This window comes from Ovis canadensis, chromosome 24, assembly GCF_042477335.2.
Source record: "Ovis canadensis isolate MfBH-ARS-UI-01 breed Bighorn chromosome 24, ARS-UI_OviCan_v2, whole genome shotgun sequence".
Taxonomy (NCBI): Eukaryota; Metazoa; Chordata; class Mammalia; order Artiodactyla; family Bovidae; genus Ovis; species Ovis canadensis.
Window position 1 is genome coordinate 2,806,154 of NC_091268.1, and position 15,334 is coordinate 2,821,487.

A 15,334-nucleotide genomic window follows, 5' to 3' on the forward strand; every position below is an offset into this window, starting at 1 on the left:
CGCCGGGGATTCTTTTCCTACGAAGCAGGGAAAGGATCCCTCATCTCGAGCTATGAGGCGGAAACGGGGCTCCCCTGGATGTGTGCTGGACCACACGTGCTTCCTCTCGAGTGGAGACGGGTATGTCAGGGAACTTCTTGAGTTGCAGCAAGGGTGTGAAGGACCCTTTGGAAGTTCCAGTGGTTAGACGTGATTAGCCTCGAGAAGCCTCAGCGGAAATGGGCCTCATCTCGCCTGGAGGGAAAAACCTCCTGGATTTTCTCGAGTTGCGGCAGGTGCTCTCGACTTACGACGGGGACCAAAGGAACCCGCTCTGGTGGCCTCAGGAAAGGCCAGTCCCCATGCGAGTTCCTCGGGGGCCTCTCGGGATTCCTCTCCCGTCGATGCCGGGGCCTAAGACCTTGTGTGGAGTCGGGGCCGGAACCTGAGGATTCCTCTCCAGTGCTGACATGGATCTTGGGGTACTTCTGGAGTCTCCCCAGGGGAGTCAGTCCTCGTCTCGAATGCGGCCATGCACTTGCGCTTTCCTCCAGAGCGGTAGCAGCAGTATCACGCAGTCCGCCGCGTGGATCAAAGGATCTATGGTTTTCCCTCGAGTCTTTCCCACAGGCTTTCCCACGAGGCTTTCCCACAGGGCTGTCCCACGTGCACACGTGGTGGGAGTCGATCCTCGGCTTGAACGTCAAGGCAGTGCAGGGAAAACAGCTTCCTCTGGAATGGACTGACACATCCGGGGGACTCTTGGAATGGTGGCACGACCCTGGAGTTCCTCTCGCCTTTCCTGTGGAGAGCGCCTCCTCTTGAGATCTGACGGGAACGCCGGGAATTCTTTCCCTACGAAACAGGGAAAGGATCCCTCATCTCGAGCTAGGAGGCGGAAACGGGTCTCCCCTGGATGTGTGCGGGACCCCACGTGCTTCCTCTCGAGTGGAGACGGGTATGTCGGGGAACTGCTTGAGTTGCAGCAAGTGTGTGAAGGACCCTTTGGAAGTTCCAGTGGTTAGATGTGATTGGCCTCGAAAAGCCTCAGCGGAAATGGGCCTCATCTCGCCTGGAGGGCAAAACCTCCTGGATTTTCTCGAGTTGCGGCAGGTGCTCTCGACTTACGACGGGGACCTCAGGGACTCGCTCTGGTGGCCTCAGGAAAGGCCAGTCCCCATGCGAGTTCCTCGGGGGCCTCTCGGGATTCCTCTCCCTTCAATGCCGGGGACTAAGACATTGTGTGGAGTCGGGCCCGGCACCTGAGGATTCCTCTCCAGTGTTGACATGGATCTTGGGGTATTTCTGGAGTCTCCCCAGGGGAGTCAGTCCTCGTCTCGAATGCGGGCATGCACTTGCGCTTTCCTCCAGAGGGGTAGCAGCAGTGTCACGCAGTCCGCCGCGTGGATCAAAGGATCTATGGTTTTCCCTCGAGTCTTTCCCACGAGGCTTTCCCACGAGGCTTTCCCACAGGGCTGTCCCACGTGCACACGTGGTGGGAGTCGATCCTCGGCTTGAACGTCAAGGCAGTGCAGGGAAAACAGCTTCCTCTCTAATGGACTGACACATCTGGGGGATTCGTGGAATGGTGGCATGACCCTGGAGTTCCTCTCGCCTTTCCTGTGGAGAGCGCCTCCTCTTGAGATGCGACGGGAACCCCGGGAATTCTTTCCCTACGAAACAGGGAAAGGATCCCTTATCTCGAGATAGGAGGCCGAAACGGGGCTCCCCTGGATGTGTGCGGGACCCTCCTGCTTCCTCTCGAGTGGAGACGGGCATGTCGGGAAACTTCTTGAGTTGCAGCAAGGGTGTGAAGGACCCTTTGGAAGTTCCAGTGGTTAGATGTGATTAGCCTCGAGAAGCCTCAGCAGAAATGGGCCTCATCTCGCCTGGAGGGCAAAATCTCCTGGATTTTCTCGAGTTGCGGCGGGTGCTCTCGACTTACGACGGGGACCTCAGGGACCTGCTCAGGTGGCCTCAGGAAAGGCCAGTCCCCATGCGAGTTCCTCGGGGGGGTCTCGGGATTCCTCTCCCGTCGATGCCGGGGCCTAAGACCTTGTGTGGAATCGGGGCCGGAACCTGAGGATTCCTCTCCAGTGCTGACATGGATCTTGGGGTAATTCTGGAGTCTCCCCAGGGTAGTCAGTCCTCGTCTCGAATGCGGGTATGCACTTGCGCTTTCCTCCAGAGCGGTAGCAGCAGTGTCACGCAGTCCGCCGCGTGGATCAAAGGATCTATGGTTTTCCCTCGAGTCTTTCCCACGAGGCTTTCCCACGAGGCTTTCCCACAGGGCTGTCCAACGTGCACACGTGGTGGTAGTCGATCCTCGGCTTGAACGTCAAGGCAGTGCAGGGAAAACAGGTTCCTCTAGAATGGACTGACACATCTGGGGGACTCTTGGAATGGTGGCACGACCCTGGAGTTCCTCTCGCCTTTCCTGTGGAGAGCGCCTCCTCTTGAGATGCGACGGGAACGCCGGGAATTCTTTCCCTACGAAACAGGGAAAGGATCCCTCATTTCGAGCTAGGAGGCGGAAACGGGTCTCCCCTGGATGTGTGTTTGACCCTCGTGCTTCCTCTCGAGTGGAGACGGGTATGTCGGGGAACTTCTTGAGTTGCAGCAAGGGTGAGAAGGACCCTTTGGATGTTCCAGTGGTTAGATGTGATTAGCCACGAGAAGCCTCAGCGGAAATGGGCCTCATCTCGCCAGGAGGGCAAAACCTCCTGGATTTTCTCGAGTTGCGGCAGGTGCTCTCGACTTACGACGTGGACCTCAGGGACCCGCTCTGGTGGCCTCAGGAAAGGCCAGTCCCCATGCGAGTTCCTCGGGGGCCTCTCGGGATTCCTCTCCCGTCGATGCCGGGGCCTAAGACCTTGTGTGGAGTCGGGGCCGGAACCTGCGGATTCCTCTCCAGTGCTGACATGTATCTTGGGGTACTTCTGGAGTCTCCCCAGGGGAGTCAGTCCTCGTCTCGAATGCGGGCATGCACTTGCGCTTTCCTCCAGAGCGGTAGCAGCAGTGTCACGCAGTCCGCCGCGTGGATCAAAGGATCTATGGTTTTCCCTCGAGTCTTTCCCATGAGGCTTTCCCACGAGGCTTTCCCACAGGGCTGTCCCACGTGCACACGTGGTGGGAGTCGATCCTCGGCTTGAACGTCAAGGCAGTGCAGGGAAAACAGGTTCCTCTGGAATGGACTGACACATCTGGGGGACTCTTGGAATGGTGGCACGACCCTGGAGTTCCTCTCGCCTTTCCTGTGGAGAGCGCCTCCTCTTGAGATGCCACGGGAACACCGGGAATTCTTTCCCTACGAAACAGGGAAAGGATCCCTCATCTCGAGCTAGGAGGCGGAAACGGGGCTCCCTTGGATGTGTGCGGGACCCTCGTGCTTCCTCTCGAGTGGAGACGGGTATGTCGGGGAACTTCTTGAGTTGAAGCAAGGGTGTGAAGGACCCTTGGGAAGTTCCAGTGGTTAGATGTGATTAGCCTAGAGAAGCCTCAGCGGAAATGGGCCTCATCTCGCCTGGAGGGCAAAACCTCCTGGATTTTCTCGAGTTGCGCAGGTGCTCTCGACTTATGAAGGGGACCTCAGGGACCCGCTCTTGTGGCCTCAGGAAAGGCCAGTCCACATGCGAGTTCCTCGGGGGCCTCTCGGGATTCCTCTCCCGTCGATTCCGGGGCCTAAGACCTTGTGTGGAGTCGGGGCCGGAACCTGAGGATTCCTCTCCAGTGCTGACATGGATCTTGGGGTACTTCTGGGGTCTCCCCATGGGAGTCAGTCCTCGTCTCGAATGCGGGCATGCACTTGCGCTTTCCTCCAGAGCGGTAGCAGCAGTGTCACGAAGTTCACCGCGTGGATCAAACGATCTATGGTTTTCCCTCGAGTCTTTCCCACGAGGCTTTCCCACGAGGCTATCCCACAGGGCTGTCCCACGTGCACACGTGGTGGGACTCGATCTTCGGCTTGAACGTCAAGGCAGTGCAGGGAAAACATGTTCCTATTGAATGGACTGACACATCTGGGGGACTCTGGAATGGTGGCACGACCCTGGAGTTCCTCTCGCCTTTCCTGTGGAGAGCGCCTCCTCCTGAGATGCGACGGGAACGCCAGGAATTCTTTCCCTACGAAACAGGGAAAGGATCCCTCATCTCGAGCTAGGAGGCGGAAACGGGGCTCCCCTGGATGTGTGCCGGACCCCACGAGCTTCCTCTCGAGTGGAGACGGGTATGTCGGGGAACTTCTTGAGTTGCAGCAAGGGTGTGAAGGACCCTTTGGAAGTTCCAGTGGTTAGATGTGATTAGCCTCGAGAAGCCTCAGCCGAAATGGGCCTCATCTCGCCTGGAGGGCAAAACCTCCTGTATTTTCTCGAGTTGCGGCAGGTGCTCTCGACTTACGACGGCGACCTCAGGGACCGGCTCTGGTGGCCTCAGAAAAGGCCAGTCCCCATGCGAGTTCCTCGGGGGCCTCTCGGGATTCCTCTCCCGTGGATGCCGGGGCCTAAGACCTTGTGTGGAGTCGGGGCCGGAACCTGAAGGATTCCTCTCCAGTGCTGACATGGATCTTGGGGTACTTCTGGAGTCTCCCCAGGGGAGTCAGTCCTCGTCTCGAATGCAGCCATGCACTTGCGCTTTCCTCCAGAGCGGTAGCAGCAGTATCACGCAGTCCGCCGCGTGGATCAAAGGATCTATGGTTTTCCCTCGAGTCTTTCCCACAGGCTTTCCCACGAGGCTTTCCCACAGGGCTGTCCCACGTGCACACGTGGTGGGAGTCGATCCTCGGCTTGAACGTCAAGGCAGTGCAGGGAAAACAGCTTCCTCTGGAATGGACTGACACATCCGGGGGACTCTTGGAATGGTGGCACGACCCTGGAGTTCCTCTCGCCTTTCCTGTGGAGAGCGCCTCCTCTTGAGATCTGACGGGAACGCCGGGAATTCTTTCCCTACGAAACAGGGAAAGGATCCTCATCTCGAGCTAGGAGGCGGAAACGGGTCTCCCCTGGATGTGTGCGGGACCCCACGTGCTTCCTCTCGAGTGGAGACGGGTATGTCGGGGAACTGCTTGAGTTGCAGCAAGTGTGTGAAGGACCCTTTGGAAGTTCCAGTGGTTAGATGTGATTGGCCTCGAAAAGCCTCAGCGGAAATGGGCCTCATCTCGCCTGGAGGGCAAAACCTCCTGGATTTTCTCGAGTTGCGGCAGGTGCTCTCGACTTACGACGGGGACCTCAGGGACTCGCTCTGGTGGCCTCAGGAAAGGCCAGTCCCCATGCGAGTTCCTCGGGGGCCTCTCGGGATTCCTCTCCCTTCAATGCCGGGGACTAAGACATTGTGTGGAGTCGGGCCCGGCACCTGAGGATTCCTCTCCAGTGTTGACATGGATCTTGGGGTATTTCTGGAGTCTCCCCAGGGGAGTCAGTCCTCGTCTCGAATGCGGGCATGCACTTGCGCTTTCCTCCAGAGGGGTAGCAGCAGTGTCACGCAGTCCGCCGCGTGGATCAAAGGATCTATGGTTTTCCCTCGAGTCTTTCCCACGAGGCTTTCCCACGAGGCTTTCCCACAGGGCTGTCCCACGTGCACACGTGGTGGGAGTCGATCCTCGGCTTGAACGTCAAGGCAGTGCAGGGAAAACAGCTTCCTCTCTAATGGACTGACACATCTGGGGGATTCGTGGAATGGTGGCATGACCCTGGAGTTCCTCTCGCCTTTCCTGTGGAGAGCGCCTCCTCTTGAGATGCGACGGGAACCCCGGGAATTCTTTCCCTACGAAACAGGGAAAGGATCCCTCATTTCGAGCTAGGAGGCGGAAACGGGGCTCCCCTGGATGTGTGTTTGACCCTCGTGCTTCCTCTCGAGTGGAGACGGGTATGTCGGGGAACTTCTTGAGTTGCAGCAAGGGTGAGAAGGACCCTTTGGATGTTCCAGTGGTTAGATGTGATTAGCCACGAGAAGCCTCAGCGGAAATGGGCCTCATCTCGCCAGGAGGGCAAAACCTCCTGGATTTTCTCGAGTTGCGGCAGGTGCTCTCGACTTACGACGTGGACCTCAGGGACCCGCTCTGGTGGCCTCAGGAAAGGCCAGTCCCCATGCGAGTTCCTCGGGGGCCTCTCGGGATTCCTCTCCCGTCGATGCCGGGGCCTAAGACCTTGTGTGGAGTCGGGGCCGGAACCTGAGGATTCCTCTCCAGTGCTGACATGTATCTTGGGGTACTTCTGGAGTCTCCCCAGGGGAGTCAGTCCTCGTCTCGAATGCGGGCATGCACTTGCGCTTTCCTCCAGAGCGGTAGCAGCAGTGTCACGCAGTCCGCCGCGTGGATCAAAGGATCTATGGTTTTCCCTCGAGTCTTTCCCATGAGGCTTTCCCACGAGGCTTTCCCACAGGGCTGTCCCACGTGCACACGTGGTGGGAGTCGATCCTCGGCTTGAACGTCAAGGCAGTGCAGGGAAAACAGGTTCCTCTGGAATGGACTGACACATCTGGGGGACTCTTGGAATGGTGGCACGACCCTGGAGTTCCTCTCGCCTTTCCTGTGGAGAGCGCCTCCTCTTGAGATGCCACGGGAACACCGGGAATTCTTTCCCTACGAAACAGGGAAAGGATCCCTCATCTCGAGCTAGGAGGCGGAAACGGGGCTCCCTTGGATGTGTGCGGGACCCTCGTGCTTCCTCTCGAGTGGAGACGGGTATGTCGGGGAACTTCTTGAGTTGAAGCAAGGGTGTGAAGGACCCTTGGGAAGTTCCAGTGGTTAGATGTGATTAGCCTAGAGAAGCCTCAGCGGAAATGGGCCTCATCTCGCCTGGAGGGCAAAACCTCCTGGATTTTCTCGAGTTGCGCAGGTGCTCTCGACTTATGACGGGGACCTCAGGGACCCGCTCTTGTGGCCTCAGGAAAGGCCAGTCCACATGCGAGTTCCTCGGGGGCCTCTCGGGATTCCTCTCCCGTCGATTCCGGGGCCTAAGACCTTGTGTGGAGTCGGGGCCGGAACCTGAGGATTCCTCTCCAGTGCTGACATGGATCTTGGGGTACTTCTGGGGTCTCCCCATGGGAGTCAGTCCTCGTCTCGAATGCGGGCATGCACTTGCGCTTTCCTCCAGAGCGGTAGCAGCAGTGTCACGAAGTCCACCGCGTGGATCAAAGGATCTATGGTTTTCCCTCGAGTCTTTCCCACGAGGCTTTCCCACGAGGCTATCCCACAGGGCTGTCCCACGTGCACACGTGGTGGGACTCGATCTTCGGCTTGAACGTCAAGGCAGTGCAGGGAAAACATGTTCCTATTGAATGGACTGACACATCTGGGGGACTCTGGAATGGTGGCACGACCCTGGAGTTCCTCTCGCCTTTCCTGTGGAGAGCGCCTCCTCCTGAGATGCGACGGGAACGCCGGGAATTCTTTCCCTACGAAACAGGGAAAGGATCCCTCATCTCGAGCTAGGAGGCGGAAACGGGGCTCCCCTGGATGTGTGCCGGACCCCACGAGCTTCCTCTCGAGTGGAGACGGGTATGTCGGGGAACTTCTTGAGTTGCAGCAAGGGTGTGAAGGACCCTTTGGAAGTTCCAGTGGTTAGATGTGATTAGCCTCGAGAAGCCTCAGCCGAAATGGGCCTCATCTCGCCTGGAGGGCAAAACCTCCTGTATTTTCTCGAGTTGCGGCAGGTGCTCTCGACTTACGACGGCGACCTCAGGGACCGGCTCTGGTGGCCTCAGAAAAGGCCAGTCCCCATGCGAGTTCCTCGGGGGCCTCTCGGGATTCCTCTCCCGTGGATGCCGGGGCCTAAGACCTTGTGTGGAGTCGGGGCCGGAACCTGAAGGATTCCTCTCCAGTGCTGACATGGATCTTGGGGTATTTCTGGAGTCTCCCCAGGGGAGTCAGTCCTCGACTCGAATGCGGGCATGCACTTGCGCTTTCCTGTAGAGCGGTAGCAGCAGTGTCACGCAGTCCGCCGCGTGGATCAAAGGATCTATGGTTTTCCCTCGAGTCTTTCCCACGAGGCTTTCCCACGAGGCTTTCCCACAGGGCTGTACCACGTGCACACGTGGTTGGAGTCGATCCTCGGCTTGAAAGTCAAGGCAGTGCAGGGAAAACAGGTGCCTCCGGAATGGACTGACACATCTGGGGGTCTCTTGGAATGGTGGCACGACCCTGGAGTTCCTCTCGCCTTTCCTGTGGAGAGTGCCTCCTTTTGAGATGCGACGGGAACGCCGGGAAATCTTTCCCTACGAAACAGGAAAAGGATCCCTCATCTCGAGCTAGGAGGCGGAAACGGGGCTCCCCTGGATGTGTGCGGGACCCCACGTGCTTCCTCTCGAGTGGAGACGGTTATGTCGGGGAACTTCTTGAGTTGCAGCAAGGGTGTGAAGGACCCTTTGGAAGTTCCAGTGGTTAGAAGTGATTAGCCTCGAGAAGCCTCAGCGGAAATGGACCTCATCTTGCCTGGAGGGCAAAACCTCCTGGATTTTCTCGAGTTGCGGCAGGTGCTCTCGACTTACGACGGGGACCTCAGGGACCCGCTCTGGTGGCCTCAGGAAAGGCCAGTCCCCATGCGAGTTCCTCGGGGGCCTCTCGGGATTCCTCTCCCGTCGATGCCGGGGCCTAAGACCTTGTGTGGAGTCGGGGCCGGAAACTTAGGATTCCTCTCCAGTGCTGACATGGATCTTGGGGTACTTCTGGAGTCTCCCCAGGGGAGTCAGTCCTCGTCTCGAATGCGGGCATGCACTTGCGCTTTCCTCCAGAGCGGTAGCAGCAGTGTCACGCAGTCCTCCGCGTGGATCAAAGGATCTATGGTTTTCCCTCGAGTCTTTCCCACGAGTCTTTCCCACGAGGCTTTCCCACAGGGCTGTCCCACGTGCACACGTGGTGGGAGTCGATCCTCGGCTTGAACGTCAAGGCAGTGCAGGGAAAACAGGTTCCTCTGGAATGGACTGACCCATCTGGGGGACTCTTAGAATGGTGGCACGACCCTGGAGGTCCTCTCGCCTTTCCTGTGGAGAGCGCCTCCTCTTGAGTTGCGACGGGAACGCCGGGAATTCTTTCCCTACGAAACAGGGAAAGGATCCCTCATCTCGAGCTAGGAGGTGGAAACGGGGCTCCCCTGGATGTGTGCGGGAACCCACGTGATTCCTCTCGAGTGGAGACGGTTATGTCGGGTAAATTCTTGAGTTGCAGCAAGGGTGTGAAGGACCCTTTGGAAGTTCCAGTGGTGAGATGTGATTAGCCTCGAGAAGCCTCAGCGGAAATGGGCCTCATCTCGCATGGAGGGCAAAACCTCCTGGATTTTCTGGAGTTGCGGCAGGTGCTCTCGACTTACGATGGGGACCTTAGGGACCCGCTCTGGTGGCCTCAGGAAAGGCCAGTCCCCATGCGAGTTCCTCGGGGGCCTCTCGGGATTCCTGTTCCGTTGATGCCAGGGCCTAAGACCTTGTGTGGAGTAGGGGCCGGAACCTAAGGATTCCTCTCCAGTGCTGACATGGATCTTGGGTACTTCTGGAGTCTCCCCAGGGGAGTCAGTCCTCGTCTCGAATGCGGGCATGCACTTGCGCTTTCCTCCAGAGCGGTAGCAGCAGTGTCACGCAGTCCGCCGCGTGGATCAAAGGATCTATGGTTTTCCCTCGAGTCTTTCCCACGAGGCTTTCCCACGAGGCTTTCCCACAGGGCTATCCCACGTGCACACGTGGTGGGGGTCGATCCTCGGCTTGAACGTCATGGCAGTGCAGGGAAAACAGGTTCCTCTGGAATGGACTGACCCATCTGGGGGACTCTTGGAATGGTAGCACGACCCTGGAGTTCCTCTCGCCTTTCCTGTGGAGAGCGCCTCCTCTTGAGTTGCGACGGGAACGCCGGGAATTCTTTCCCTACGAAACAGGGAAAGGATCCCTCATCTCGAGCTAGGAGGCGGAAACGGGGCTCCCCTGGATGTGTGCTTGACCCTCGTGCTTCCTCTCGAGTGGAGACGGGTATGTCGCGGAACTGCTTGAGTTGCAGCAAGGGTGTGAAGGACCCTTTGGAAGGTCCAGTGGTTAGATGTGATTAGCCTCGAGAAGCCTCAGCGGAAATGGGCCTCATCTCGCCTGGATGGCAAAACCTCCTGGATTTTCTCGAGTTGCGGCAGGTGCTCTCGACTTACGACGGGGACCTCAGGGACCCGCTCTGGTGGCCTCAGGAAAGGCCAGTCCCCATGCGAGTTCCTCGGGGGCCTCTCGGGATTCCTCTCCCGTCGATGCCGGGGCCTAAGACCTTGTGTGGAGTCGGGGCCGGAACCTGAGGATTCCTCTCCAGTGCTGACATGGATCTTGGGGTACTTCTGGAGTCTCCCCAGGGGAGTCAGTCCTCGTCTCGAATGCGGGCATGCACTTGCGCTTTCCTCCAGAGCGGTAGCAGCAGTGTCACGCAGTCCGCCGCGTGGATCAAAGGATCTATGGTTTTCCCTCGAGTCTTTCCCATGAGGCTTTCCCACGAGGCTTTCCCACAGGGCTGTACCACGTGCACACGTGGTGGGAGTCGATCCTCGGCTTGAACGTCAAGGCAGTGCAGGGAAAACAGGTTCCTCTGGAATGGACTGACACATCTGGGGGACTCTTGGAATGGTGGCACGACCCTGGAGTTCCTCTCGCCTTTCCTGTGGAGAGCGCCTCCTCTTGAGATGCCACGGGAACACCGGGAATTCTTTCCCTACGAAACAGGGAAAGGATCCCTCATCTCGAGCTAGGAGGCGGAAACGGGGCTCCCCTGGATGTGTGCGGGACCCTCGTGCTTCCTCTCGAGTGGAGACGGGTATGTCGGGGAACTTCTTGAGTTGAAGCAAGGGTGTGAAGGACCCTTGGGAAGTTCCAGTGGTTAGATGTGATTAGCCTAGAGAAGCCTCAGCGGAAATGGGCCTCATCTCGCCTGGAGGGCAAAACCTCCTGGATTTTCTCGAGTTGCGCAGGTGCTCTCGACTTATGACGGGGACCTCAGGGACCCGCTCTTGTGGCCTCAGGAAAGGCCAGTCCACATGCGAGTTCCTCGGGGGCCTCTCGGGATTCCTCTCCCGTCGATTCCGGGGCCTAAGACCTTGTGTGGAGTCGGGGCCGGAACCTGAGGATTCCTCTCCAGTGCTGACATGGATCTTGGGGTACTTCTGGGGTCTCCCCAGGGGAGTCAGTCCTCGTCTCGAATGCGGGCATGCACTTGCGCTTTCCTCCAGAGCGGTAGCAGCAGTGTCACGAAGTCCACCGCGTGGATCAAAGGATCTATGGTTTTCCCTCGAGTCTTTCCCACGAGGCTTTCCCACGAGGCTATCCCACAGGGCTGTCCCACGTGCACACGTGGTGGGACTCGATCTTCGGCTTGAACGTCAAGGCAGTGCAGGGAAAACATGTTCCTATTGAATGGACTGTCACATCTGGGGGACTCTGGAATGGTGGCACGACCCTGGAGTTCCTCTCGCCTTTCCTGTGGAGAGGGCCTCCTCCTGAGATGCGACGGGAACGCCGGGAATTCTTTCCCTACGAAACAGGGAAAGGATCCCTCATCTCGAGCTAGGAGGCGGAAACGGGGCTCCCCTGGATGTGTGCCGGACCCCACGAGCTTCCTCTCGAGTGGAGACGGGTATGTCGGGGAACTTCTTGAGTTGCAGCAAGGGTGTGAAGGACCCTTTGGAAGTTCCAGTGGTTAGATGTGATTAGCCTCGAGAAGCCTCAGCCGAAATGGGCCTCATCTCGCCTGGAGGGCAAAACCTCCTGTATTTTCTCGAGTTGCGGCAGGTGCTCTCGACTTACGACGGCGACCTCAGGGACCGGCTCTGGTGGCCTCAGAAAAGGCCAGTCCCCATGCGAGTTCCTCGGGGGCCTCTCGGGATTCCTCTCCCGTGGATGCCGGGGCCTAAGACCTTGTGTGGAGTCGGGGCCGGAACCTGAGGATTCCTCTCCAGTGCTGACATGGATCTTGGGGTACTTCTGGAGTCTCCCCAGGGGAGTCAGTCCTCGTCTCGAATGCGGGCATGCACTTGCGCTTTCCTCCAGAGGGGTAGCAGCAGTGTCACGCAGTCCGCCGCGTGGATCAAAGGATCTATGGTTTTCCCTCGAGTCTTTCCCACGAGGCTATCACACGAGGCTTTCCCACAGGGCTGTCCCACGTGCACACGTGGTGGGAGTCGATCCTCGGCTTGAACGTCAAGGCAGTGCAGGGAAAACAGGTTCCTCTGGAATGGACTGACACATCTGGGGGACTCGTGGAATGGTGGCACGACCCTGGAGTTCCTCTGGCCTTTCCTGTGGAGAGCGCCTCCTCTTGAGATGCGACTTGAACGCCCGGAATTCTTTCCCTACGAAACAGGGAAAGGATCCCTCATCTCGAGCTAGGAGGCGGAAACGGGTCTCCCCTGGATGTGTGCGGGACCCTCGTGCTTCCTCTCGAGTGGAGACGGGTATGTCGGGTTACTTCTTGAGTTGCAGCAAGGGTGTGAAGGATCCTTTGAAAGTTCCAGTGGTTAGATGTGATTAGCCTCGAGAAGCCTCAGCGGAAATGGGCCTCATCTCGCCTGGAGGGCAAAACCTCCTGGATATTCTCGAGTTGCGGCAGGTGCTCTCGACTTACGACGGGGACCTCAGGGACCCGCTCTGGTGGCCTCAGGAAAGGCCAGTCCCCATGCGACTTCCTCGGGGTCCTCCCGGGATTCCTCTCCCGTCGATGCCGGGGCCTAAGACCTTGTGTGGAGTCGGGGCCGGAACCTGAGGATTCCTCTCCAGTGCTGACATGGATCTTGGGGTACTTCTGGAGTCTCCCCAGGTGAGTCAGTCCTCGTCTCGAATGCGGGCATGCACTTGCGCTTTCCTCCAGAGCGGTAGCAGCAGTGTCACGCAGTCCGCCACGTGGATCAAAGGATCTATGGTTTTCCCTCGAGTCTTTCCCACGAGGCTTTCCTACGAGGCTTTCCCACAGGGCTGTCCCACGTGCACACGTGGTGGGAGTCTATCTTCGGCTTGAACGTCAAGGCAGTACATGGAAAACAGGTTCCTCTGGAATGGACTGACACATCTGTGGTCTCTTGGAATGGTGGCACGACCCTGGAGTTCCTCTCGCCTTTCCTGTGGAGAGCGCCTCCTCCTGAGATGCGACGGGAACGCCGGGAATTCTTTCCCTACGAAACAAGGAAAGGATCCCTCATCTCGAGCTAGGAGGCGGAAACGGGGCTCCCCTGGATGTGTGCGGGACCCTCGTGCTTCCTCTCGATTGGAGACGGGTATGTTGGGGAACTTCTTGAGTTGCAGCAAGGGTGTGTAGGACCCTTTGGAAGTTCCATTGGTTTGATGTGATTAGCCTCGAGAAGCCTCAGCGGAAATGGGCCTCATCTCGCCTGGAGGGAAAAACCTCCTGGATTTTCTCGAGTTGCGGCAGGTGCTCTCGACTTACGACGGGGACCTCAGGGACCCGCTCTGGTGGCCTCAGGAAAGGCCAGTCCCCATGCGAGTTCCTCGGGGGCCTCTCGGGATTCCTCTCCCGTCGATGCCGGGGCCTAAGACCTTGTGTGGAGTCGGGGCCGGAACCTGAGGATTCCTCTCCAGTGCTGACATGGATCTTGGGGTACTTCTGGAGTCTCCCCAGGGGAGTCAGTCCTCGTCTCGAATGCGGGCATGCACTTGCGCTTTCCTCCAGAGCGGTAGCAGCAGTGTCACGCAGTCCGCCGCGTGGATCAAAGGATCTATGGTTTTCCCTCGAGTCTTTCCCACGAGGCTTTCCCACGAGGCTTTCCCACAGGGCTGTCCCACGTGCACACGTGGTGGGAGTCGATCCTAGGCTTGAACGTCAAGGCAGTGCAGGGAAAACAGGTTCCTCTGGAATGGACTGACACATCTGGGGGACTCCTGGAATGGTGGCACGACCCTGGAGTTCCTCTCGCCTTTCCTGTGGAGAGCGCCTCCTCTTGAGATGCGACGGGAACGCCGGGAATTCTTTCCCTACGAAACAAGGAAAGGATCCCTCATCTCGAGCCAGGAGGCGGAAACGGGGCTCCCCTGGATGTGTGCGGGACCCCACGTGCTTCCTCTAGAGTGGAGACGGGTATGTCGCGGAACTTCTTGAGTTGCAGCAAGGGTGTGAAGGACCCTTTGGAAGTTCCAGTGGTTAGATGTGATTAGCCTCGAGAAGCCTCAGCGGAAATGGGCCTCATCTCGCCTGGAGGGCAAAACCTCCTGGATTTTCTCGAGTTGCGGCAGGTGCTCTCGACTTACGACGGGGACCTCAGGGACCCGCTCTGGTGGCCTCAGGAAAGGCCAGTCCCCATGCGAGTTCCTCCGGGGCCTCTCGGGATTCCTCTCCGGTCGATGCCGGGGCCTAGGACCTAGTGTGGAGTCGGGGCCGGAACCTGAGGATTCCTCTCCAGTGCTGACATGGATCTTGGGGTACTTCTGGAGTCTCCCCAGGGGAGTCAGTCCTCGTCTCGAATGCGGGCATGCACTTGTGCTTTCCTTCAGAGCGGTAGCAGCAGTGTCACGCAGTCCGCCGCGTGGATCAAAGGATCTATGGTTTTCCCTCGAGTCTTTCCCACGAGGCTTTCCCACGAGGCTTTCCCACAGGGCTGTCCCACGTGCACACGTGGTGGGAGTCGATCCTCGGCTTGAACGTCAAGGAAGTGCAGGGAAAACAGGTTCCTCTGGAATGGACTGACACATCTGGGGGACTCTTGGAATGGTGGCACGACCCTGGAGTTCCTCTCGCCTTTCCTGTGGAGAGCGCCTCCTCTTGAGATGCGACGGGAACGCCGGGAATTCTTTCCCTACGAAACAGGGAAAGGATCCCTCATTTCGAGCTAGGAGGCGGAAACAGGGCTCCTCTGGATGTGCGCGGGACCCTCGTGCTTCCTCTCGAGTGGAGACGGGTATGTCGGGGAACTTCTTGAGTTGCAGCAAGGGTGTGAAGGACCCTTTGGAAGTTATAGTTGTTAGATGTGATTAGCCTCGAGAAGCCTCAGCGGAAATGGACCTCATCTCGCCTGGAGCGCAAAACCTCCTGGATTTTCTCGAGTTGCGGCAGGTGCTCTCGACTTACGACGGGGACCTCAGGGACCCGCTCTGGTGGCCTCAGGAAAGGCCAGTCCCCATGCGAGTTCCTCGGGGGCCTCTCGGGATTCCTCTCCCGTCGATGCCGGGGCCTAAAACCTTGTGTGGAGTCGGGGCCGGAACCTGAGGATTCCTCTCCAGTGCTGACATGGATCTTGGGGTACTTCTGGAGTCTCCCCAGGGGAGTCAGTCCTCGACTCGAATGCGGGCATGCACTTGCGCTTTCCTCCAGAGCGGTAGCAGCAGTGTCACGCAGTCCGCCGGGTGGATCAAAGGATCTATGGTTTTCCCTCGAGTCTTTCCCATGAGGCTTTCCTACGAGGCTTTC